The sequence below is a fragment of the Cydia splendana genome, chromosome 17 (assembly GCF_910591565.1).
Source record: "Cydia splendana chromosome 17, ilCydSple1.2, whole genome shotgun sequence".
NCBI lineage: Eukaryota > Metazoa > Arthropoda > Insecta > Lepidoptera > Tortricidae > Cydia > Cydia splendana.
Window position 1 is genome coordinate 2,872,237 of NC_085976.1, and position 26,796 is coordinate 2,899,032.

The 26,796-nt window shown below is 37.1% G+C and overlaps 1 long non-coding RNA gene across 1 annotated transcript in view; it reads left to right on the plus strand.

Moving 5' to 3' along the window:
* The window catches only part of LOC134798740 (uncharacterized), a 461,223-nt gene extending 434,751 nt beyond the window's left edge, over positions 1 to 26,472 (plus strand). Inside the window, exon 3 of the long non-coding RNA XR_010145260.1 lies at positions 26,366 to 26,472. This is a non-coding gene — a long non-coding RNA (uncharacterized LOC134798740). The remainder of the gene's footprint in view (positions 1 to 26,365) is intronic.
* The last annotated feature ends 324 nt before the right edge of the window (positions 26,473 to 26,796 follow it).

Below are 26,796 nucleotides of genomic sequence, written 5' to 3' on the forward strand. Positions count from 1 at the left end.
ACCGTAAAATGGGGTGAGTAGGGACAAAACTGACATTCAAACGTCGATAAAACTTTATTTTTACATGTGGCAAACTGATTTTTATACATAATAAATGTTCCGATCGTTTGAATTTTAGTTTTTTTATGATTTTGTGTAGTTACATTTCATAACTTTGAAGATAAATACGAAATAGTAGGAAATCCCAGCTCACCCCGTATTAGGGGTGAGGAGGGATTTCCTACTAAGGTGTTTTAAAAATTGTTGGATCGACACTTTGGGATTACGAACACTATAATCGCTTGATTTGTTATTAGAATGTATAATTTACGTATCAATAGCCTGTAAAAACCAACTCACCCCTCTGTCATCCCTTTTCACCCCATTCATAACCCAACTGCCCTCGTAATCCCTACTCACCCCATTTTAAGGTACTGGCAATCAACTAAAACTTTCCAAAACACCATTATAACTCTGTATACCTCCGTTCCTTTGATATCTCGGTAAACAAAAGAAACGCGAATTGATTACATTCCTATGCAAATTGTCGAGCGTGGGGATGACGTAGGTTGAAGCACCCAATAAATTTCGTCTGCCGGTTTTATAGGAAATTCCTCCTGTTTCAATGAAACGCCGCTATAAAAGCAAAAACAATCAATTTGAGAAATGCTAATTTGGGCATCATTGGCCGTAATCAAATTAATGGGACGCTACCGCTACGTGACTGGGTGGCGAAGGCTGAGTTAGCGGGCATGCTCTCTTTGAAGCAGACTAGCAATTTTACCTGTATGTAGGTACAGTCTTCTGCAATAATATGTTACATAAAGGTACTAATCGGATTCAACCTTCAAACCTTCAAGAAAAGAGCGTACCTACTCCCATCTTAAATATCGACAATGTACTTGCAACCCCTTTAGTATTATTGCAGGTAATTGCTTCCCATTAGGCGATTCGTCTCCTCGTTTGCCTCTTTTAACATTGAAAAAAAAATAGATTGCACCGGCGTTATTTCTGCAGAATTGCGTTGCTGCAAATGCTGCAGTAAGCTATTTCAACAATGCGGACAATGACATTGAAAAAAACATTTATTTTGACATTTACAACAGCAATGCGGTCGGCAGCAATGTCGCGCCACAATTCTGCAGCTTTAATGCTGTCGACTTCATTGTTACAGGAAACATCAAAAATATATACCTATAAATGTCTTGAAAAATTACCTTTTGTACAGAGCGCACAAAAAAATCTCCTGTTCTACAGTCTTGTTCGTAAATCTATAAAAGGCAGTCATATAATTTTACCTCATATAGATTTATCTACCGTAAAACTACCCAACTTAGTCCAAAAGTTCCCAATTATGGTTTTAAACTAACTCGTATATCTTCGTTAAGGGATGACTATTATTATAATGTCGCAGTTAAAAGGCAGAATATTTTTGTAAGTGGAAGAAAACTCAAAAAATTCAGACTACACCAAAAAGAACATTGGTATTTACATTTAATTACGTATTGAACCTGTACCATATTAAAGTAGTACTACACCTACTGCCGGCGTATTATGGATGGTTTCATCCACGTGATAAAATAACTGTCACTTTTTAACACCGCGGGACAGTAACGGACACCGTTTTATCGCGCTGTCACGTAGACAAGTACGACCATCATATCCGTACTGGACTATAGTTGGTTGGTTTTACGGTATCTCAACTCATACAGGTCCAACTATCTCAACTAACAACAAACAGAATCATCAAAACTCATGGTAAATTACTATTCAGATATACAGCTAGCTGGAGACAGGCAGTCAAAGTTAGCCCACACAACTTTGCCGTAATGAATGAAGGCTTGCCAAACTAATTTGCTCCGACGCCGCAATGACAGCGTGCCTTAAAATTAATTAATATGGCTCGCTTTATCGCGTACGGAGCTGATGGCTCTGGGAAATTAGGAAATGGTTCCTTGCCAACGTGACATGTCAAAGAGCTTGAAAATTAAGTAACTACTTGTTTATGAGGCACCGTTATGGATAATTTCAAAACTCCGCTTTATAAAGCGTGAACGTAGACCACGAAATCACCACACAGACGCCATTTACTTCTATGAGGAATACTTTGCAAGCCACATCAGTAAGTTGCAACGAACCAACGTCTTAAGAGTTTGCGTTTAAAAATAAACTCATAGGGAGTAAAGTAACCCTAGTTTACAGAAATACATGTATTATTTTAAGAAGAAGAAAAAAAGAACCTATTAAAAAAATAAAGCTTAAAAGCAAATGAGTACGAACACCTACGAAAGAGAACGAAAATTAATGGTTAATCTATTTATAGTCTCTGGTTCCGCTGTATTAGGAGAATCCCTATCTATTAGTATCTATGTCAAGATAGGATATACGTAATACAAATCATACCAGATTGATAAATGGTAGGCATAGGATATAGTAAATAAACAATAACCTCGTGTTTACACTGAGATATGTTTAACCTACATTATCCGTAAAAGCCAATATGGCGCTTCGGGCATAGGGTTACCATGTGAAAATATGAAATAACGTGACGATGTGAAAAATTTCAACGTGACATGTCAACAATCCTGACATGTTAGGGTAAATCATGGCGTATGGCAACCCTAGGCGTTCAGGACCACATCCATCTACCCGTATGCCAAATTATTTATTCAGATCGCTTCCACCTCATTCAAGATTGAATTACATGAACTGAAAATGTCGGCAATTTCTGCTAGGGTACGTAGTATGATTGTGCATAGTTAAGGCACGGTAGAAATTGTGGCTGCAATGCAGCCCGAGAATGGAGCCCACCCTCCTAAGATTTTGCACAAAGGAAAACGCGAAGCAAAAAGGCAACGTTCACACCAGAAGTTTCAAACCTCCTGTAAACGCTACCTTACCTGCCATACAGCCCGATTCGAACTTTAAATACGTCAGTTAATAGATCTAGAAACGATGTGGAATAGATATGACAGTGTCAAATGTGATGTTTATTCAAACAAAAACGTTACTTTTGACACTGATACATCTAATCCATATCGTTTCTAGATCTATTAATTGACGTATCTTAAAGCTCGAACCGGGCAGATAGTTACTGAAGTCGGATCACATAAGTTCTCTGTAATGAGTGACAGTTCGCGCTTGTCACCGCGTCGAGACTAATGAAATAGCTTAGGGATATCAAGAGTTATGTGTGTGGCGTATACAGGTTGTCTCACATCTTGGGGCTTGTATAAATTCGAAGGTACACTGACATCAAAATAATATCTGAATCATATTATTTAGCTATCGTGCGTCTCGCCCGCGAACGGACAAGTACCCACGAAATTCACGAAAACTGAATGACATCAGTTATACTCTGTATCTTTAGGTATTTAAATAAAAGTAAACAAATAATTTGGAAGGTTGTCTGGAAGAGATCGCTTTTTAGCGATAAGACCGCCTGTTGTCAACCTCTGCTTGTATTTCTGTTTTCTTTTGTATTGTCTTCTTTTATTGAGGTGTGCAATAAAGAGTATTTGTATTGTATTGTATTGTAATTTGTACATTTTCGGGTAGTTATAACATTTTTAACCAACCAAATACAAAACCACCTGGATTAGTCACTGAACGACCTGACTTTAACATACATTATTTGATCATGTAATGTTTTCATCTACCCTCAACTGGCTTAAGGTGCCATTTGAGGGTAGATACTGTTTACTTTTATTTAAATACCTAAAGATACAGACTAGCGGCTCGATTCGGAAAATGAATTAGAGATTAACTAGATACGCTATTATTAACGCCGCTCCAATATTATTGCGGCGCTATGCGACGTAAGCGCCAACCGCCATAAGGTACCTTTACCGTGGGACGTCACATATCTTTACTATATCATATTTAGTTAATCTCTAATTCATTTCCCGAATCGCGCCGTAAATGTCATACTGATATCAGTATACGTTCGAATTGGCCTGAAATAAAGTTTCCGTATAAAACACCTAAAGAGGCAGTAAAGGTCAACATCGCGCGATGTCAGGTGTCATTACTGTCAGCGTCTACAATTTTCTTTTGTATTCTTTCACGTTGTATCGAAATTGAATTGGTTTGTTGTACAACTTCACAGAAAATGTTTAGAAAAGGTCTACAGTTTAATGTTATCTGGAATGATGTATGAAATTTCCGTATATTGGAAAATGTTATTATTTAGCGTTAGAGCTGTCTGTTGTTATTCTTTGTTTTATGTTATTTGTTGTGTGTGTGTGTGTGTGTGTGTGTGTGTGTGTGTGTGTGTGTGTGTGTGTGTGTGTGTGTGTGTGTGTGTAAATAGTATATATGTCTTCATTTGAGCTTGGGCAAACATGCTTTCGTATATCCGGCTAATCAGCATGTCGCTTTTTCTCAACCGGATCTCGTAACATTTTTTGAGCAAGTCCGACAATAATATGTATTTATACCTACTTACACATTATATGTGGTTTCTGTTTTTGCCAAATTTTCTACATATCCCCATAATACAATTATTGAGTAAGTAACAATTAGGTTCCTACCGTTACTGTGGTATTTACTTGTCATCTTGATGTGATTAAATCAGAATCTCAATTAGTTTCCGTATTTCGTGAAAGCTATGTGTACGTACATAAACATAACTCCTACTCTCCTAACGTGGCCACACGTTCGCCGGCTATATGATATTATAACTTACTGCCAAATAGTAAGTTTCAAGTTCAATTGGCAAGCACGGCTAAAGCCGTTAACATCCGGCGAATGTGTTAATATTAATTAATGTCATAATAATGATTGTTGTCATATCGTAATACGGCCCCGACACTATCATGAATCTGACATGACTTGTAATGAAACTCCAGCGTTTGGTCCAGTCCGGTCATGATAGTCTTAAATCTCCCCACACACTTATCAGTATTTTTATCAGTATTTTACATCATTACTTTTCACGGGGAGTTTTAAGTTATTATTTTCCTAACCGTTTGGCTTCGTTTTGAATGAATGAATGAATGAATGAATGAATGAATGATCGTTCGTTTATTTGCATTAAACAAGCGTGTATATACATAGGTGTTCAATATTTGTTATAGAGTACGCTTTGAAGAACACAAAAAACCTAAGTATTCAATCAACGGTTCCAATTATTCTAACCTGTCGTAACCATACTATATTGTCGTACTCGTAACTCTATGCTTGATGAGACAGAAAAATGGAAAAAAAAAAGATAGGTAGTTAGAAAATGATTTAGGGTAGTGGCACAAAAGATAACCGACCCCCAGAAGATGAACGTTTGGCTTTAAAATCTAAATAATCAAATCGCATGATTTTACACAGAAAAGATTCTTGACTAATTCCTCTAACGTTTTTGTTGCTCAGAATTACATATCTTACCTTATTTCATTAAAATATTTGCAGTTTAAACATCAAAAAAAAAACATTTTAATTTATTTAATCTGCTTTTATATGATACCCCACACGTGTATGTGCAATGCATGGTTTGTGTATAATACTCAGTATTCTTGTCTTTGGATAAGTAGTTGAGATGCAATTAAAAGTTTAAAAGTATAATATTACGAAACCAAGTGGTTAGGATTTTGCTGACTCAAACAGCCCTGGGTTAATTTGTCTTTACGTATGAATGTGTGTATAATTTGTTGAGGGTAGTCATCAATCGCTGTGTGTTTGAAAATGTTTTGACGTAACCATGGCAACGCAGATAACAAACAATTAATGTCAGACAGAATGACAGACTGAAAGGATTTGCTTCACTCATTAGTGTAACTAATATAATATTATACATATATCTAGATCACGTCTCACATCTAAAAAAACGTGCCGAAGAAGATAGACTCTGACCACGATAGTCGATAATTTTGCTCAACCTGCGTAGTAAGAATGCATAAATATCTCAATAAGCTCCATACTTGACGCACTGAAAGAACTACTGCTCGGGTACTGAAGAGAGAACTGCTCCCAAGGAGAAGCTCCCTGGTGCCATTGTTGATGAGGAGGATTTAACACTGGTGTTAAGAAAGAAGAAGACGAGTACGGCGCCTCATAAGACAGTGTGATACCGCCGAGCCGCCTAATTCCGGCTTGCAGATTGCTACACCCAGTGTTGCACTGTATGTGTCGCGCCTGCATTACACCGCCACGACTGCTTGAGAGGTGGAGTACATATCTACACCAGAAGACCGGTTACACGCTGAAGGTGTTCCAGTTTCGATCGCGCCACTACGTGCACTTCAACTCTTATGTGATGCGCGTGCAGCGACCGCTGCAGGTAGGGTTTGCACGACGGATCCGAAATGTATGGGAATATCCGCGGATCCGGATCCAGATCCGGATAATTTCATACATTTCGGATCCGGATTGCAAACCCTAGCTGCAGGAGACCATCGAGTGCGCAGACTTCTGGCCGAAGGGTGTAGTGTTTCGGAGGTTCCGCGAATCGGACTCAAGAGTAGACGATTCAACGGAACCACGCCGCCGTTCTGTCGCCATAATACTGTTTAATTTTAAGTTAATGAAATTTATAATTATGTATGTTAGTCTGTAGCCTCCTCCACACTCGTACGCGAATCGCGGCTTCGCCCGCTATTCACGCGCATAGTCTGGAGGGGGCTTGTGAAGTATGTATCTGTGTGCCTTTCTTGTCTAGAAATTAATGTTTTACCTATTTTGTAGCTCTTATATATTATAGTGGTTAGACTCTAATCGGTCGTGGGAGAACTCCGTCTTTCTAGAGTCTGTTCGGAAAGAGAAGACTCGTGAAATGTATTGGGCCCCATACATTCCACGAGTCTTCTCTTTCCGCACAAACTACATATATTAGGGTGACCATCATCGTCCTAGCACCGTCCCGGCATTTTGCTACGGCTCAAATTTCCATAGTAAAAAAATATTATTTAATTATTGTTAACAATTGAAAGTAATAAGTATTTTTTTCCTGTATGGCAACTTTTAGACAGGGACAGAGATTTTCTTTAGGCGTCGCATTCTGCATGTTTTTCTTTTTTCTTCAGAGTCAAGTGAAAATAAACTTTAGAGCAATGACAATAGAGTAGGTATACTTCACTTATTGACTTAAATGCCAGTAATAACTCTTGTTAGTATAAAACCTTCTTGTTACGTACTTTAAATGACGGAATGAGGGATTAGAATGATGCGCTCCACTCACTATCAGTATAATGTCATTATTTTGACATTACTTCAAAAATATTAAAAATGTTTAATAACTTCATTATCGCCCATCATTCTTTCTGTCATTTCTGATTCCATCATTCTAATCAATTCACTGTCAGTATTAATGTCATTTCTAGTATCATTACTTTGACATAACTCCAATACTGACGGAAATTATTAAAATAAACTTCATTACTTGCCGTCATTCCTTCATTACAATCCCTACACTATCACTAAAAACGTCATTCCTTCAAAGTAATGTCAGTATTCATGGTAGTGTCGGGGCCGTATAACAATGTTTTAATTACTCGTCTCTTAAATTCATCTTATTCTTACATATAAACACATATCTTAAATAGAATAGAAGTTCGGTATTTTGGTGGCAAACAAGCATACCTAAGTTACATGCGCGTTGCCGACCCTAAACACGCGGAGCGTTTAGGGTCGGCTCACCCTCGTTGAGCTCTGGCAACCTTACTCACCAGCAGGAACACACCACTATGAGTACCTAGGTTAGTGGTATGTTGAATAAATCAATTTATCAAGGAAATTAATAGTTACATCACCCATTTTCCACTGACGCAACGCTACAATAGCTACACTGCTGCAGTCACAATCAAAATGTAACTTTTAAGGTAACATTTAGGTACCTGTATACATTTCTACACGTTGACGTAACTTCGGCTATTTGCTTGCACGAGTATAAAAGTTTAAACAAGAAACAACTATTTCACCAACATATATTTGCAACTCAGCATTAACCTAAGGTATACCTATCCACTTTTAAAAATTGGATGGCCAGCGGAATGCGAGCTTCACGGATGAAAAAACGCAAGAGAAACAACTGCTTTGTCGCAATTCCGTGAGAGGCCGACGTACCGAGCCAATCACGCGGAAACCAATACTTGGCTAACAGCAGCTCTACCTTGTAATGGTAATGCCGCGGCCACACGGTGCCAGTTGGCGTGCTTAGTTGTTGGGTTAGCTACTTGCTACGTAGACCTTTCAAAAGAGTCTGCGCGGAAACCAATATGCAATACCTACTTGGCTAACAGCAGCTCTACCTTGTAATGGTAATGCCGCGGCCACACGGTGCCAGTATGTGGCTGGGTTAGTTACTTGCTACACAGACCGTTCAGACCGTTTAGTGGAGTATCGTAAGCTTTTTAACCAGGAATCCGAGTATTATGCGAAACTTTTTGCATTCAATTATCAAAAGATTCAGTAAAAAAGTTTAGCAAGTTTATACATAATTGAGTAAGCTTTGGGACGGGTGGCATAAGCGTCACTGTTGCAGCATTGCTGCAAAAATTACAAAAATCCAGACACCATTACGGATTTTGACTGTTGCACCAACGCAATGTGAATACAATTAATGATTTGATTTAACTTTTACGAAGTTACAAGTTACTGGCATGCAAGTATTCGTTCAAGTCCAAGGCTTACTCGCTCCGCATAACCTGCTCTTTCCACAGTTTCTCAATACGCCGATGCGGCATGCCAGCGGGGAATTGTTTTAGTCTTATTTCTAGAACATAAGAGATACCTTAGGTACTATTTGCTTAGGACCAATCCCACGTCCCTCCTTGGAGCAAATGACCGTATTTCGCAGCCAAATTCTACCGCTTAGAACCTTTTTTGTGGAGAGACACCTTATTTGCAAGGAGTTTTTTGTCCCGATACATTTAACTTAGCTATACGATGTTCGAAAATACGGTCGAGTTACCAATACCCGCCGTAACTACGTTTAAAGTATCATGCAATTTTGAATCAATTTCATATGAAATTAGTTATACAATGAAATTAATTTTTAAATATAGTCACGGCAGATATTCTTTGCAAAGTTAAAATCCGTCTTTCGGATGACCCGGCCGCGGCATCGAACTGTTGACATTTAACTTTATGATGATATTCATGTTTAAATACGACTTTCTGAAATGATTTAGAAAACATCCATTTGGTACTCAGGACAGAGGTACATCGCATATTTTTTCTAACTTAAAAGGAATAACATTTATAACTATTAACGTTCACTGATGATTTAAGTGGACTAAAAGCCGCGATTTGAATAGAATTTAAAGTACTAAGTCTAAATTATGGCGTAAAGACGAAGACCTAATTTCCAAAGGGAACTCAGATTTTAAAAATCACGTTACATAACAATGTTTAGCTTTTCATAACATACAAAATAGGTACGGGTACGACAAATATTTATAACACCAAGCCAAGAATGTACCGCAAGGCGATAAACAAAATCTGCCTTTCTTTATCACCATAGGCCCACAATTTACCGCATACCCTTGCCCAGGAACTGTAAATGCTATTTACGGCGCATACCGACATAAAATTTACTACCTTTTTTACGTCGGTTAAAATCAATGATTTCGCGGCACGGCTCTCTTTAGTACTCGTCCCGTCCATGTGTTTAAGGAGTGTAAAATGGGTTATTCCTAAAGTAGTTCCTACTCTGAGGTTCACATTGTGTTGAACTTTATGAGGATAGCCTAAAGTCTACGATTGCATGGAAGTGGTAACTGCTGGGAATAACCCGTAAAATTTATCTAGTTGAAATAATCGCGGGCAGACGGTAAGTCGTTACGGTTGGCCAGTCGCCAGGCGCAACCAGCACGCATCGCCTATTGCCAAATATTACAGTTTTGCACTAAATACATATACCTAATACTGTGTGCGGACATATAAATAGAGAGCCTGAGGGATAAGGAGAGATCATTATTATTGGAGATCCGGGCCTGCTTGGGTCGACTAACTGGACGCCGTCCTGTTGGTCATCCTAAATATCTTTGGGCAGATAGAGTGTAGGCAGATCTCCGTGAGCTCGGCGTCGTCGGCGAAAGCTGGCATGATACCGCTCTGGACCGAACAAAGTGGCATGCTCTTTTGTTGGAGGCCAAGACTCATTTTGGGTCATCGCGCCAGCCAAGTAAGTGAGTATTATTACTGGAGCATTCCGTGAAATTCTCTACCGTTGTCCTGTACAAACGCGAATTTTCTGAAGATATGCAGTTCTGTTTCTGGTTTCCCTTTCTTTGACAAATGGTCAAAATTATGCCCAGAAAAATTATCATTGGCTGTTAATGCCGAAAGAACAGTTATATTATAAGAAATAAATTTATAATGCGTTTGTACGGGACAGCCCGTGGAATGCTTCTTTTCCATTTTAAAGGACTTACACTGAATACCTATGTCCTATGATTAGGTATTTAACTCTGCGCAGGTACTGCGGGAATGTTTCTTTATCTTCAGGTACAGGTACCTATTATCGTAATCACTTGCATGAAATCCATGGACAAAATGAAACCCGTCAGTAATGAACTCAACTAAGAAATTTCACTGAATTTATATTTCGCTGCAGCTTGGACATTGTAAATGCCTAAGAGAGTTGACAGGCTTAAGTGGCAATGCAGTGGCCTTCGCGGCCTGACAGCATTTAAGATAGAATTGTCAAGACAATCCACTACTATAGTGGGTTTATGATATGCCTTATATCACAGGAAAATAAAGTTAATGTTGAGGAGTGGACGTTTACCAGACACCAGACCCAAACTACGACTCAAACTAATATAACAAAAGCAAAGTTGTTATAAAATCCGAATTACACACATAAATATTATAATAAATGAGTTCCTCGTACAACACAAAAGACCCTGGTGGCGCTACTTATTTTTTTTGCACTAACCTCTTTTTGTATTAAACTTGTAGACTAACTAGCCACCAAGACGTAACGCTGACATACAATGACATAACTGGATGATTAATTTGAATATCCAGTATAGGCACCAACTACCCAGTATCGGCCCATATCCTCAATCCTCCAAATTCAAACCGTCAGTACGAGAAAGTTTATCACTTATCAGGCTCGAAATAATGAAACACTGGGTCCACTGATGACAGTTAAACAGCACCTATTTCTGGTTCAACACTCACAAGTAAAGCACCTACCAAAAAGTCTCACCTAATAACTACCTCGGACAGCAGCAAAGGCCCGATTTAATATAATCGTAACATGAAGCTAAATTAAAGTCAGGTGGCCAAGTCACGCTTAATCGGGAAGCCTGAATAAGTAATGTCACTGGCGGCGGTCCAACGAGAGGATATTGGAAAACGGTCGAGACGAGTTCATAGGAGCTGATTGGCTTGTGTGGGAGATATCTGTCCGTTTGACGGCAATAATTGCGACTGACGATCATGGGCACTAACTTAGTTAGGCGATTGATCGGACGGGTATGCGGAGTGTAAACTGGCCATTAGTAATGTATGAGATAAAGTTAGTGATACTGTGTGATGGCAGGACCAGTCAAGCGTCACGCATTGGAAATGTTGATTTATTTACGATTTCATATATAGAAAAAAAAACCGGACAAGTGCGAGTCGAACTCGCCCACCGAGGGTTCCGTACTTTTTAGTATTTGTTGTTATATCGGCAACAGAAATACATCATCTGTGAAAATTTCAACTGTCTAGCTATCACGGTTCGTGAGATACAGCCTGGTGACAGACGGACGGACGGACGGACAGCGGAGTCTTAGTAATAGGGTCCCGTTTTACCCTTTGGGTACGGAACCCTAAAAAGAGTAGAAATTCCCTTCCCTTTCAAATCAATCTAAGAAAATGGGACGACACTACAGTATTGCCACTTTTTAATTCCTACTCTTTTTTGTCAAACTATATAATTATGTGTTGTTTCGTGTAATAATAGAGTTAGACCAAGAAAAGTCTGCAACGATTTTGATAGCACACGCAGTCACGCAGTGCAAGTGTTATTTTAAACGTCAAACTTCTATGAAATTATTACGTATAAATAACACTTGGACTGTGTATGCTATCAAAATTGATGCAGACTTTTCTTGGTCTAACTCGAGAGCCTTCTTGTATTAGTCAAGTTTTTTCCTTACTCTTGAAAGAAGTCGCAAAATTTTATATGCAGGAGTGCTATGCTAATAGTTATGCGGCGAAACGAAGAAAAAGCGGACATTCGTACTTTTTTGCAAAAGAGTATTTAAAAAAATATTATTCGATAGAAAATGATACGGACAACAATAAATGTGGTATATTTTTTTTCTAAATAAAGCATTTTTTAAATACGTTTTTCGCAAAAAAAGTAGGTACGAATGTCCGCTTTTTCTTCGATTCGCCCCATAGTGTGCTGACTGTACATCAAACAAAGAGGAAAACGGGGACTACGTATAAACTACCTCATAGTTCATTACATTTTTCATTTTTTTTTTTTTCATTTATTTCAGCATATATAAGCATTACAGTGTTATACCAAAGCGCTTACATACTAGTCACATCAATTTACTTACATAAAAAATAAAAACATTTAATACACATAAACACAGCAAATTAATTCAATAGCAATTCCATAATAAATTCAATAATAATAATGTCTTTTAATAAATACAAATATCAAATCTAGCATTAATTAACCTCATTTGCAACAATTATAAAAAGTCCTAACGATATCTATTATCAAATTACCTACTTACTTAAATGTTTGTAAGTGACCTCTGTGAACTCAGACAGTTAAACAGTACGGTTACCATCAGTTTTTCACTGACATAAACGCCGTCGAGAACGTAATTTACTTTCTATACATCTCGCTCGCACTCGCATATTAGTGCAAACGGGACGTATAGAAAGTAAATTACGTTCTCGACGGCGTTTATGTCAGTGACAAACTGATGGTAACCGTACAGATCTATATCCGTCGAGATCTTGTTCACTTTTCTTTTACCGCAGCAGGACTGTATTGTTTTCCGTCACGCCTGTAGCCTAAGTACAACGGCCTGTATTCCAAGCTCGTTAACTTATCGACCTACTGTAATTATGCATGCGAGTGAAGTCGCATGTGCTCTCAAAGATCCTCTGGATGGTCGCCAACTGCTTACTGACTGCATATTAATTTACAACGACAAATGGCCTGCTACTAGTATTAGATTTATTTAATTTTGAATTATACTTTTTTAGGTTTTGCTTGCACAACTTACGCTTGGACCAGAATTTCTGAGGTTTCAGTATGCACCATTGACGTATATCTCAGGTCAGGACGGGCCTTACGGGCACTACACATGGTACTAGTTCAGCGGTGTCACTCACGAATTCGAACCAAAACTAGTTGCGACCAATTGCGCGCGTGATGTGAACTCGTCAACCAAACGCGTTGTATTAGCACACCGCTGCACTGGCCCCATTAATGCCCCATTCTTATTGCCCGTAAGGCCTGTCCTGAGATTGACGTCAATGGTATGCACTTTATTGCACTGAAATACTTCAAGTAATATTATATCTCGTCATATCTTGCCAACTGTATCTCCATTCAAAGACATCTACACTCTACAGAGCTGGCGTAAATTGAATTTTCTCGCTTCTAGTTCCGTCCCTTTCATTTTAATTATAAACTACGAGCGAGAATACAACATGATAACCGTGCTAAGCGAACAAGGTGATGGATTACATAGTTTACAACAGATATGTAACTCCTATGATAACTAAGTAAGTAGGTAGGTCTCAGCATGGTGAAATAATTAAGCGTAGAGTACCTACCAAATCCACACATAGACAAAAACCGGTACACCGGTATTCTCTAGGGTCAGAGGTAATAGAACCAGTTGTAGTTAGCCTTTTGACGTTTACTATATAGGTATTAGCACAATAAACCATCGAAACTCTAACGAAATCCATATATAAAACGGGTTGAAACATCAACGTCCCTTGCAAAAAAATAAACGTGTCTACCTACTAATTGGTGAGTGACATAATTGGACTAGTAAGTGTAGTTTCCGATTACTTAATTATACCAATAGTTTTAATTATATGTTTTGGTTCGCCCTTTCGCTCTTCAATACGGACTATGTAATTACTTTGCCGGTCACGCAGTAATTACGACTAAAAACCCAGAAACATCGATATCAACGTATCTAAATACAATATTTTATTGTTGGATGGCAAACGGAAACGGAACTATAGTCTAGCAAACAAATTATGTCGTTAGAAAAAAGGCGCGAAAAAAAATTTCTATGCGCGAACAAGTCTCGTGCCGAAATTCTTCAAACACGACGCCTTTTTCCGCTATATTCTATCATTTAGGCTCCACTATCCGTATGTTAACCTGTAGATCTCTCAAAAACCGTAATCATTTAGTTACTTGTCTTGATGTTTTCAGTATTTAATATTTTTAATTCCACTAAAATTAAATATTATGTTAAAAATACGGTTTAAGTCACGCATTTTAGTCACTCGCGCAACATGTTTCGGAAAGCCTAGCCTAGGTCTTCATTTTCAAATTAACTAAAAAACTAAAAGTGCGAGTGAATAAAAAAAACGTCAGTTAAACCGTATTACTAGCTTAGTGTTAGTGTGACTCACGCCAGTTTAAAGTCGAAATGAACTATATTTTAATATTCAGAGCGCGAGTTGAACTCGCCTGGGGGCCGTGTTTTATTTAGTCTGTGGCAGGCTCACAAATGGAGATCCGCTTGGTCTTTAAGGAGCATTCCATGAAATTGTCTAGTGTTTGTCCTGTACAAACGCGAATTTTCTGAAGGTTTTACTGGTATAAGAGTTTCCTTTTCTATGACAAATGGTCAAAAATATGCACAGAAAAATAATCGCCCGCTTTAAATGCCGAAAAAAAGTCTCAACACAGGAAATAAAATAAGTTTGTACGGGACAGCCCGTGGAATGCTCCTTAAACGGAGTGCCCCGGCCTCGTCCAATTGATCTTAAGAACTAGTTCTTATTGAATCAATCCCTCAATCCCTTTAGTTCTCGTTTTGGTCTAGGAATGAACAGGGACCGTCTGATCGATGTCGACTTCATCTAGAATTGTGTTTGTCCGTCACTATGGCAGCCGGAACTGACTTTAAAGTACCAAACGTACAATTCAGGGCCCACGATACAATTTTATTAATTTCATAATTTTAGTAGTAGTAGTAGTAGTAGTAAACTCTTTATTGTACAAAAAGACATATTAAAAATAACATACAATTAGTAAGAAGTACAAAGGCGAACTTATCCCTTTGAGGGATCTGAATTTTATATGGCATACATAGTATATGGCCTATGTTTGCCCGCTTAGCTTATTTGTGCATCTCAGTTGTACCTGCATTGACATTTTCTCTTATTTTTGCCATAATTCTCATTGCTTCGTGTGGCTTTGAAACAAAGTTGGTGATTCACTTGCTCTTTTCGCTCACGCAGTGTACTTGAATCTGCTTGGACGAAATAATCTATGACGTTATTAATAAAGCTCAGTCCAAGTATCTATTTATAAAGTAGTTTTATGTTTTTGTCATTAACATCGCCCATACTGTTAACTACTATTGTATGTATGTACCTAAGTTAGTTTGTAAGGTCTATAGGCCTTAGTTGACTGATAATAAATGATATTAAATTTTTTTTTTACTGTCCAACGGTAAACCTTATTATAAAAGGCATAAGTCCACCGATGGATAGTTAAGAGTACGTACGTACGAGTATTGCTGTTTGTACCTAAAAGATTTTCTTATACCTATTACATGGCATATCAATTTCGCAATATCAAAAGTTTCGCATAGTTACGCGTCTCGATAATACGTCTCGACGTGACACGTCAATCAACAACATCGATATAGCTCTAAAGAAATATTTCTACTTTTATTAAACGTTTGACCTGACCAAGGGCGGCCATTTTGTCGCGGCATCCCAGTTACTTTAATACGATCGACCTCTATTTATTTTAACCAAGTGGGAATAGAAGTTAGATATGAGATTAAAGTTTGGTCTAAACTAAAAGCCTGAGAGCTGTTAGTGGCCATGACTAACTTTATAGAGAAATAACTAAGCTAAACAGTTAAAATACACACTACATAGTGGCATTACAAGCCACGATATGTAATAAGCAACTTGCATCCCACGATAAGTTGCGCATAAATTCTATATCATACATCATAAATTCATAAAACCGGATAAGTGCGAGTCGGACTCGTCCACCGAGAGTTCTGACTTTTTAGTATTTGTTGTTATAGCGGCAACAGAAATACATAATCTGTGAACATTTCAACTGTCTAGCTATCACGGTTCATGAAATATAGCCTGGTGACAGACAGACGGACGGACAGACGGACAGTGGAGTCTTAAGGCCGTAACACACTATCGCACCGCACCAAGGTCATGGTGCGACGCACCGATAGGTAAGAGCGAGAAAGCGATATTTCTTTACTTTACTTTATGGGTGCGTCGCACAATGACCTTGGTGCGGTGCGATAGTGTGTTACCACTATTAGTAATAGGGTCCCGTTTTTACCCGATGGGTACGGAACCCTAAAAAGCATAGTGCTGTGCTGTTGGAATTCAGCCGCAGCTGAGTAGGTAGGTGACAAACGTGGGCTTAAATTTTAGTTCGGACCTTCTTCTTGCTTACCCTATATGTTTATATATAGATTTTAATACTGTAGATATTTCATTCATAGAAGGGTACTCCAACATATAAGCAAGCCAACCGATTACCAGTTTGTTAAATTATACCCGTTCATTATAATATTATTTTTTAATCATTTATTTATATTATTAACCTCCCTTTATTATGACACTCGCTATATTATGTTATGAATATGATAGTCACATGTCTACATCATGCCGAGTCGAAAGCGCATGCCTACGGAAACGTAAGGAACGCTCAACGTCCTCAACGTAGCGGGAACAACATAGTTACGACGATGTTTTTCCACGTGCTGTCCGAGCCACGGCAAAACAGACGTGATACTGCCTGCATGCATAGACTTCAGCCTGCAGCTGTATTCTACAATACCTAACAATACCTCTCTCGTGAATGATGAACCCTATGACAGTTCATTTTTATATGTAGTAGCTGTCACGTAAAATGTTTGTAGATATCTTTAATTAATTAATTAGAAATGTAACAGAAATAGGGTAAAAACATGTTTCTCCAATTATATTTTTATCGACGCTGGGATATCACCAGTTGAAGATATGCTGGTCCTTCGGCAATATTTCGATATTTTTGCGTTCGCAATCGGCCAAATGATTTGTTTTGATTGACGAGTTTTCAGAATCCAATATTTATACGGAAAAAATACGCTACCTACTCGTGAATTTACATATGGATATTATGAAACTATCAATCAAAACTTGAAAAGGAAAAGCTTGAGTTTTAATACGTAATAAAAACCTAAATAATAAAGGAATCGTGAGTTTAGGAAGGCTTAAAAAACTTTATTTCTGAACAAAATATTTTTTCTCAAACATGCAATGAAATGTCGTCGCTCCGGGCGTTATATCAGGCTTCGAAGCATCACGTTTAGGGCGGAGCAACTCCAGAGAACTGTAAAGGAATTTCATACAAAATTGAAGGCAAGTAATTTTTTTTTTTATTTCCATTTCACAGATATTTGTGACACACCATCGTGGCATTTAGCCATTAAAGTGGTAACACACTATCGCACCGCTTTAAAAAAAACTATAGGCAGTATTTGCTTTATGGTTTATGGTACGATTTTTTCTTTTTTTTAATCTTTATAGGGCTGTATCTCCTAAACCGTGCGTCGTAGTGCAAAAATAATCAAAATTTCGTTCCCCTTTCAAAACCCCCAAGTGATATTTAAAAAAACACAAAAAAATTAAATAAAAAAAAAACAGAAAAATGTTTATAGGGTTGTATCTCCTAAACCGTGCGTCATAGCGCAAAAATAATAAAATGTTCGTTCCTCTGTAGGAAACCCCTAATTAATATTAAAAAAAAAATAACAAAAAAAAACTTTATAATGCTGTATTTCTTAAACCGTGCGTCGTAGCGCAAAAATAATAAAATTTTCGTTCCCCTTATGAACCCCACGCACTGAATAACCTATCACATTAGGACATGAAACAATCATCATCATCAATTTTTATTATTTTTTCATTGCATGTTTAAGAAAAGCACTATACATACCTATATGCATTCGGCCGGCAACCCGTTACTTCCCAGCCTCTGTAGTAATGTACTATAAATGAATATTCGATTCACTAACGTAACATACATACGTATGCTCAAAATACATTTTGCTCCCTTAAGGATGACTCACGCTAGACGGGGCCGGTTCATTTTCTATGGAAAGTACCACGTGATCACCGATCAGCCGTCATAGAAAATGACATATCGGACGCCTCGGTCCGGGCACGGCCCGTGAGTCATCCTTTATCGGTCGATCAAAAAACCCTGAATTAAACAGCGCAAATATTTATTATGAATAGGTACCTAGGTATAACATCACAACGTGAATAAATTCAACCACGTCGCCAGCCTGAATGGATAATGGAATACCTGAATGCCTTCCGAGGCGGAACTCATAGAGATTAAAATTAAGACGCTCTGCCCGACTTGGACTAACAACTTAATGAATAAGAAATACCCTCACTAAAGAGATTGGAAGCTATATGAGGGTCGGGCAGTGGCTATATATTCAATTAGGATTATCCCAATCTATGGCGAAGGTGTTGTCAGATGGATACCTAGAGCTGTTGGATTATAGTCTTATGTATGATTAATGATTATATTTAGGAAGTTAATACAATTTTGTTAATAATACATTTTGTATTTAACTTTCATAAATTACGGCTAGGTCTTGGTCTTTTTAGGCAATAGTATTTTTACATAACTACCTATTATAAACTGAAATAGATGTCCTATACTAACGAAAAAGTGATCAAGTCCACAGGTGGCTGAGGTCTGAATAGAATTGGCATTTTTCAGCTTACGCGGCTAACGGCCTGACCACTAGACCACCCGGCCACCATAGTCATTCTAAGCCAGGGGTCTCCAAACCCCGGCCCGCGACGCGTTCCAATCCGGCCCGTCGACACCCAAAACGTCCAGCCCGCGGGAGTCAGGCTCCAGGGGTTCTGTAATCAGCCCTAACAGCAGCAACCAGATACCCCCCCGGCGCCGACGGTGGCCCGCGGGAAAGTTTCTGAGGCGCAATATGGCCCTCAGGTAAAAAAGTTTATAGACCCATGTAGTCAGGACACTAGCCGCGTTGAACTGAAGTCGCCGGTTCGATTCCAGCATCGGCTACTCTACTTGGTCACTCTTTACCTACATGTGACAATTGTAATATTCCCCGATAAAACTATTCGTCTCCTCCCAGTTTAAGAGAAATCACCAACAATCTAAAACAAATTTATTTTTCAAACACGGAAAACGCATCAATATTCGTAGTTCAAATAACTATTTCAAAGCTCATTACACTGGAACAGAAAACTCCGGAAATCAATTAACTAAGTATTTACGTTTAGAGAAACTAATTACAGTAACATTCGAAACGTTTAGTAGAGTTTACGGGGATAATGTAAACAAACGAACGAAGCCGAAATTAATTTACAATCCACACAGGAGGCAACCAATATCACTTCATAATAATGCCGTGAACTTGATACCATTCTCAGGCTCACAATCTTTGCGCTTCCTTATTATATAATTGGTTATGGGCTTTTATGAGTTTAATGACCAAATTATTAATTTTATTTCTTCTTCTTCTCTTTTAGTTGGCACAAATTTGCCAATATCAAGTATTTGACGTCTGCACCTGAAATCAGAGAAGGACAACACAAACACGTACCAACGCCCACACAGAACATACTACTCCTTTTGTTATAACTTATAACTATGTAAGTAAAACAAAGCAGAGTAATAAGTCCAGATGCAGACGACACAAACATGATATAATCTGTTATACTATAATCTGACAAGAATCCAAAATATTTTTTATTTTTATTGAAACATAGTAAGGGCGTAGATTTTATAGAGAGAAGATTTTTTTTTTTTATTAACCAGGAAAGGTTAAAATATACAAATGAACACGAAGGAAAGAAGGTAAAAATAAGGACTTAAAACTAAACCTTAAAACCTAAGTGAACAAACTAAAAATAAAAATCTTCTGCTTCCGGGAGGCCCCAGAATGCTGGCGGCGTTACCCCTTTGTACCGCTAGACTCAGCCTCTGAACAAAGAAGGAACCCGCTCTGTGGTTACCCGAGAAACCTTTTAGACGTTCCGACACCTTTTGAATAAATGGCAGTGCCAGGCGTAAATTATCCATTGCATAGGTAATTGGCCTGATGACAGTAACAAAGAATCATGGAAATAATGGTTTCAAAGAAACATATACGTAAATACGATTCTAAAAAATGGCCCAATCTCAGTATAAACATTAGGATTATTAATATATTCAATAAAATAAAACTGCAAAATTCTCTAATCGGCCATTTTGACTGAAACGCGAATCAGAAGCGAGCTAAGAATTGACGTCATCAATGTATGACATATTTCTTAGAGCAACATAGACAACCTCATTGACTGTAATCCATTACGTCCTCACCAAAGAGTTTGGAAGTTCAAAAAAAATATTATTTCGCCACTAAACATTTATTACGTCCAAAAAATATTACTACACGATATAAAGTAAATATTTATTTGTTATTATATAAATAAAACGCTAAATAATACGATATTTCACAAAAAAACTTTTAATTTTTTGGCTGAATGGAACTATCATTGCCATGTTGGCTGTCGTAACTAGAAAAAATTAAAAATTAAAAAGTAAACCCGGCGCTCGGTGATTTTCACTCAAAATTTACATGTATCTAAATAATCCATCTTAAATTGCAACCGTGTGAGAGTCTTTGTATAAAATGACTTATTGTGAACAATTTTTGTAATGTATTTATCACCCCTAATCGTATTATATGGTGCTGAATTAACAATATCATTCGGATTCAAGGGAAATTCGTAACTGTAAGTATGTAAACAATGTCTACCACCATAATTTATGACGTCACAAATGGCGTGTGAGGCGTTTTCGCGCGAGGTTTAAACTAGCTATAATAAAATGCAATTATTTATGTTAAATCTTATGAGTATAGCTGAAATATTGTGTTTTTCGGAACCAATACAAGTGTACCGATAATATTAAAAGGGATTTCAAAATTTGTCATCAGGCCAATTAGCCCCGAACTACCTTACGTAGTTATTAGAAAAAAAATCTTTCTTGATTGTCCATGGTTGTAAAAACAAAGATCGTAAGATCCAGGGCAATACTTGACCGTAGTTCTGTAGAAAGCGACCAACTTTTTATTTTTGTCAAAGTGACTTACACCCTAACTCAGTAGCTTTGGTCGCTTTCTGCATTGATAAAAAAATTGAGTTGGTCGTTTTCTGCATAACTACGGTCATTTATGCTTTTGAATTTGGAACTTTCTTTTATTTTACTAAGTACATAATAAAAAGCCTACCAAGACTCGTAAAACAAACAAAAGTTACTTTTGCTAATCATTTTACCTAGTAATCGAGATAAGAAGAAGAGAGTTGGCCAGTGTCCAAAAGTCAAGCCGCACATTGTAATGGTTCGGTTCAGTCTAAAAATGTAAAATACTACCTACTTGCTTATAAGATTCCTTTTCTTACTGCACGCGCATTAAACCAGGCATAACAATTTTAAACGTGACTGTACGAGATAGTAGGAAGTGTAATATATTGTGTATGATCATCAATATTTACACATTGGTCACTGGCAATAAAATTATCAAGTATAATTTTTCCTTTGATGCCACCAATTGTACCTAATGGTGCTACAAATATATAGTTTTTCCTATGTTTACCTATTTATCAATTCCAACTAATATTCGAGAAAAACGAGTAAGTTCAATCAACAAGGTTATCTTTCAAAGAATTACGTAGGGTGACCACACGTCCTGGTTTCATCGGGTCATCCCGATTTTTGCTACTGAACTTAACCATGTCCCAAAATTTGTAAACGTCAACTGACGCGCGCGGCCGTAAGGTTCACGATGGTGCACGGTTGGCATGGCGTCCGATGGGTTAAGAAATGTATTTTCTTGATTACTAATACAGTACACGCGGTATAGGTAGTCATAAAGGCATGTTAGTTTCAAACAAATCTGACATAGATTATGGAATAAGATATTAATTGTGTAATATAGAATGTCCCGTAATATAGAAAATCTGATTTGGTATCCCTAAGACCGTATATCTATTTGTTTCACGTCATATTGTTCCATCGACAGCTTAATTGGTATGAAGGCAAGATATGTGTGTAATAACGAGGGCCATTAATTACCTAACTAATATTGAATTCGTATCTCATCGCAACAGGCTCTCGATAATTAAGATCTCCATTGAGATGCAATAATTTATTGGCTGAACGCCAAGGTTGAATGAATGTGTTCTTCGACGAAGATATTACATAAACTACACTCCTATATACATACACTACAAACTACATAAAGATAAGATAAGTTAAAAAATAATAAATAGTTTATTCAAGTAGGCATATTACAATGCGCTTATGAACGTCAAATAAAGCTATACCGGCTCCAACCCTACACCTCTGCCTCGAGAAGATTTAAATCCCCCCTCAATTGGAGGAGGGTATCCCAAAATGGGACCGGCAACAAACTCGGCGGGACACATCTTTTCAAAACATTATAACATCTTATAATTAACATGCATTACGAGTAAAATAAATAAGAAAAATACAATTTAAATTACACTATACTATCGCGTATAGTAACGTTTGTCTCTAAAAGATCGCTTATTACCGATTGCCACCTGTTAAAATTTTAGTTACTTGTTTTAGAAGAGGGCAAAGTTGTTGTTTACCCCTCGTTCTAAATGCTTACTACCCGCCGAGTAAGCGAAAGATTCCAAAATGTAACTACTCGTACTCGCTACGTTCGTGGTTCGAAAAGTGAAATTTTAAGGAGCTACCCCACGCCAATGACCTTCGATCTGAATCCCTTAGTTTTCTAATGTTTTTTGTAGCTTATTATATTAAAAGCAACGGCTTTAAGCAATATAGTATCCCATATTTACTTCAAAGTTCATTGTTTTCGAGATATTTGGCATCAAAGTTGAACAATTTTAGGCTAAAAAACTGGTTTTCTGGCCATAACTTTTGTGTTAATTAGTTTAAAATTAAAACCCTGGACACGTTTTTCGAGACGTCAAAGACGAACACAAATATGTAGATTTCGTACATGTAAGATCCTTCACTACAAACTAGATACGAAAAAAGTGTTTTTTTAGACAATGTTTAAAAAATTCATAAAAAAATAAGTATTCATTTCTTTCAAAATCCGGGGGACAAAACCGGAGATAAAAGATTGACAAACCGATAACCGTTTGTCTTATAATTCTATCTGTAGTGCAAAAAAAGGAGATACGATTCAAAACTTGACAAAAATCGATGAAAACCTCGGGTAGCCCCTTAAGCGTTGCAAGGGTTTCAAAGCACGAGGGTTAAACAAATTTTGCTACCGAGTGAAACACAAAATTTTTCACCACATCAACACCAGAGAAATTCTAAATGTATAACATTACAAATCAAATGAATAGTTAATATTATTGAATTTTTATCATTCAAAATCATCACTAAAAAGTCAATAGGGTGACTGCTATACCTAGTTATTGGCCACTATATAGTAATTGGTCACTCCATACTAAGGCAGAAAGAAATAAGCCAATAGGAGTCTTATTGTTAAGAGTGGCCAATTTCTAAGTAGTGTCCAATAACTATACTATAGCAGTAAATAGACGTTAGCAACTACCGCTAAGGTACTAAGCTCTCAGCAAGAGAATATTCAAAATTTGAAGCCCCAAGCCATTGTCTGTGGTATTGTAACTCTAAAACGGATGAAGCAATTTAAAAGTTCTTTTTCGTCTCATACCTTTTCGTTTAAACGCTTTTCACTGTTGTGTTGGACGGGAATTGCGTCGACCGTTTGAGATAGCGGGTTAGAGAGATATAATATTTGGGGTCCCTTTGTTTCCCATAAAGTTTGTCATATTATCGTTAGTCATAAAACTGAAACCGTTAACTTTTCAGGATTTTCGTAAGGTTATTCTATAGATGGGTTAGGTTAGGTTAGGTTTGTTTTATGGCAATCCTGAAAAGTTACGTGTTTCTGAGAAAAACCAATTATGACTAACGAAAATTCGGACAAACAACACATTATGACTTAAAACTATTTGGGAAACAATAGAGACCCATAATATTTCTGTATTGCATATCTCAATAGGAAGTAAAATACATAAACATAAATTGATTACATTTCCACAACACCAGCAGCTCGTAAAGGCTCGATTCTTCAAAAACTGATGACAAAGTTGCATTTTATCCACAAGAGTGGTAAAGTAATGAGATGCAAAATTTTAGTTGTTTCTTCATGTTGGCTAATGTAGGGTAACTGCTATAGTTATTGGCCACTCCTATTAACGAACCAGACAAAAACAAGTCAGTAAAAGTCTTATTGTTATAATTATATCAGTATATCAGTCACCCTATATGCCTATATGTTTTTACTTGAAAGATGACGCATAAACTGTGCACTGTGTATGAAAACTTGAGTGAAAATGGTAAGTTACGAGCTACTATTTACAAAATGTATCTCATAAGCAACAGATTGAAAACAAATATGTCTCCAACGGTCCTGATCCATTCTGACGAAGCCCTGAACTTTATTCTACATTAATGACGTCCATATCTCAGCGACCCTACGAATGGACCTTCCTATTTGTCATATAGATTACCTACTTTTTACTTGAGGGAAAACTCGTAATGCGACGTCCAATTTATATGGTGACCGTTTGTCTTTTTATCATGATATATCCTCAAATAAATGTAAATTCATCGCAAAAATGTTGCATATTTTTCAGCCGGAGCAGAAGGCGCATTATGGGTAACATTTATCACGATAGATAAGCAATTCAAAGGATAAGTGAGACCATCATTATCCTAATGCAACCGGCGAGGCAAGATGGCTGCATTGGCCGCCCCTTCATCGTCTGTCACCATAGCTGTCACGTTCTAATTAGGTAAGTGCGAAAAGGACACATGACATGACAAGTGATAAAACCACGACCATCCTATCCGGGATTTAAGTTTATTGTTGCTGCTTCTCGTTTTCGACATCATGTAGTAAACAAAGGTCCCGATGGATTAAAAAACTTCTTATTGAAGTCACTTAAAAATATAAGTCCAAGTACAAAAAGTAAGGTAGGTAAGTTAATCCTAAATGAAAGACCTACTTATTTAATTCTTGCTTAGTTTATATAAGACTAATAAGTACGAAGTAGATCCCGAAGGACGATATGGTACAATGAGGACAAACTTATGAGAAAAGTCTTATAAGTTGTTCCTCATTGTGCTGTAGAATAGTTGGAAACTTCTAATATTCTTTTATACAACTACCTACACTCTAGTATTTCTGGGTCGATTAATGGGTCATGTTCCTATGAACTTTGATAATTCATATCCATGTATTATTTGCTCGTCAGTAGATAATTATGTAACTAATTGCGCAAAGCCTTGGCATTCAGAAAACTTGGAATCGTGAAATAAAAGTTACATTTTACTTATGCTTACCTCAAGTGTTTTGTTCCTTTGGCCTGACAAGGGTTCATCATTCCTTTACGCCATACTTAGTAGAGTGCTGTTATGTTAGTATTTCGTACATTTTCGTAAATTCGTCATCCTACAATGCTGTTTTGCTAATAAGCTAATCTTACAAGATTTTTTAACGTAGATTTCATGAACGCTCGATATTGGTTTGGTCTGACATTGCTTTTTAGTTAGTGTAGCCACCGTTGGCGCTAGTAGTATATACAGCTGTAATGCTCAGCCAAGATATGGTCGGACCGGATCGATACAGCGATTTAGAGCACGATGCTTGTTTTTGTATTAATTAATCTTAATTGTAAATAGTCGTTATGTTGTATCTTCTTGCTGTGTAACTTTTTTCTTATTTAACTAACTGTTTACTGTATGTTATTTCTGTCTTTTTTCTTCTTGTCTGTTACCTTCCGTGATTCTTCTCACTTGATGGTCTCATCGGAAGATCAGCGCTGGAAGCCACCAGCAACATGCTGAGATGGGGCCATTTCGTGGCACTTTAATCTTATTTTGTGTTTTCTTTTATACTATGTACTGTACCGATTGTTTGTGCTTACGAATAAATCTATTCTATTATAACTACATACAGGTCCAATTTTCTCTTAGTGCATATAAATGAACTTAGTTCTTCCCAGCTATACTGTGTTAGTTTCAGTTGTTCCTTAGTGCTTCTGCAATATTGTGTAATGTGCTTTAGCCAGGTTTATATAAGCTTAGATAATTACACTTTCACAGTGACATTAGTGCAAGGCAGTGTTGGGCAAAAAGTAATTGAATTACTAATTAACAATTGCAATTACAAAATGTAATTGCAACAAATAATTTCCATTACATGTGGAAAGTAATTAAAATTTTAATTACTAATTGCAATATGTAATTAATAATTAAATTTTTAATTACATTTTGAAATTAAAATTTTAAATTAATTACTTTTTTCAATTACAATTACTTTTATAGAATGCAAGTTTTTGATCATCTTTATTTCCAAAATCAGATGAACATTTTGAATGGTTTTAAATTTGACTAAGCAACATTGACAATGTTAACTTTTTATTTTACAAAAAATGCAAAGCAGTATTGTTGCAAGATTTTGTACAAGGGGAAATAATGTAATGGGAAATCCAAGCATTAATGTTATTTCATAGTAGTAGAGCGCTGGTGGCCTAGCGGTAAGAGCGTGC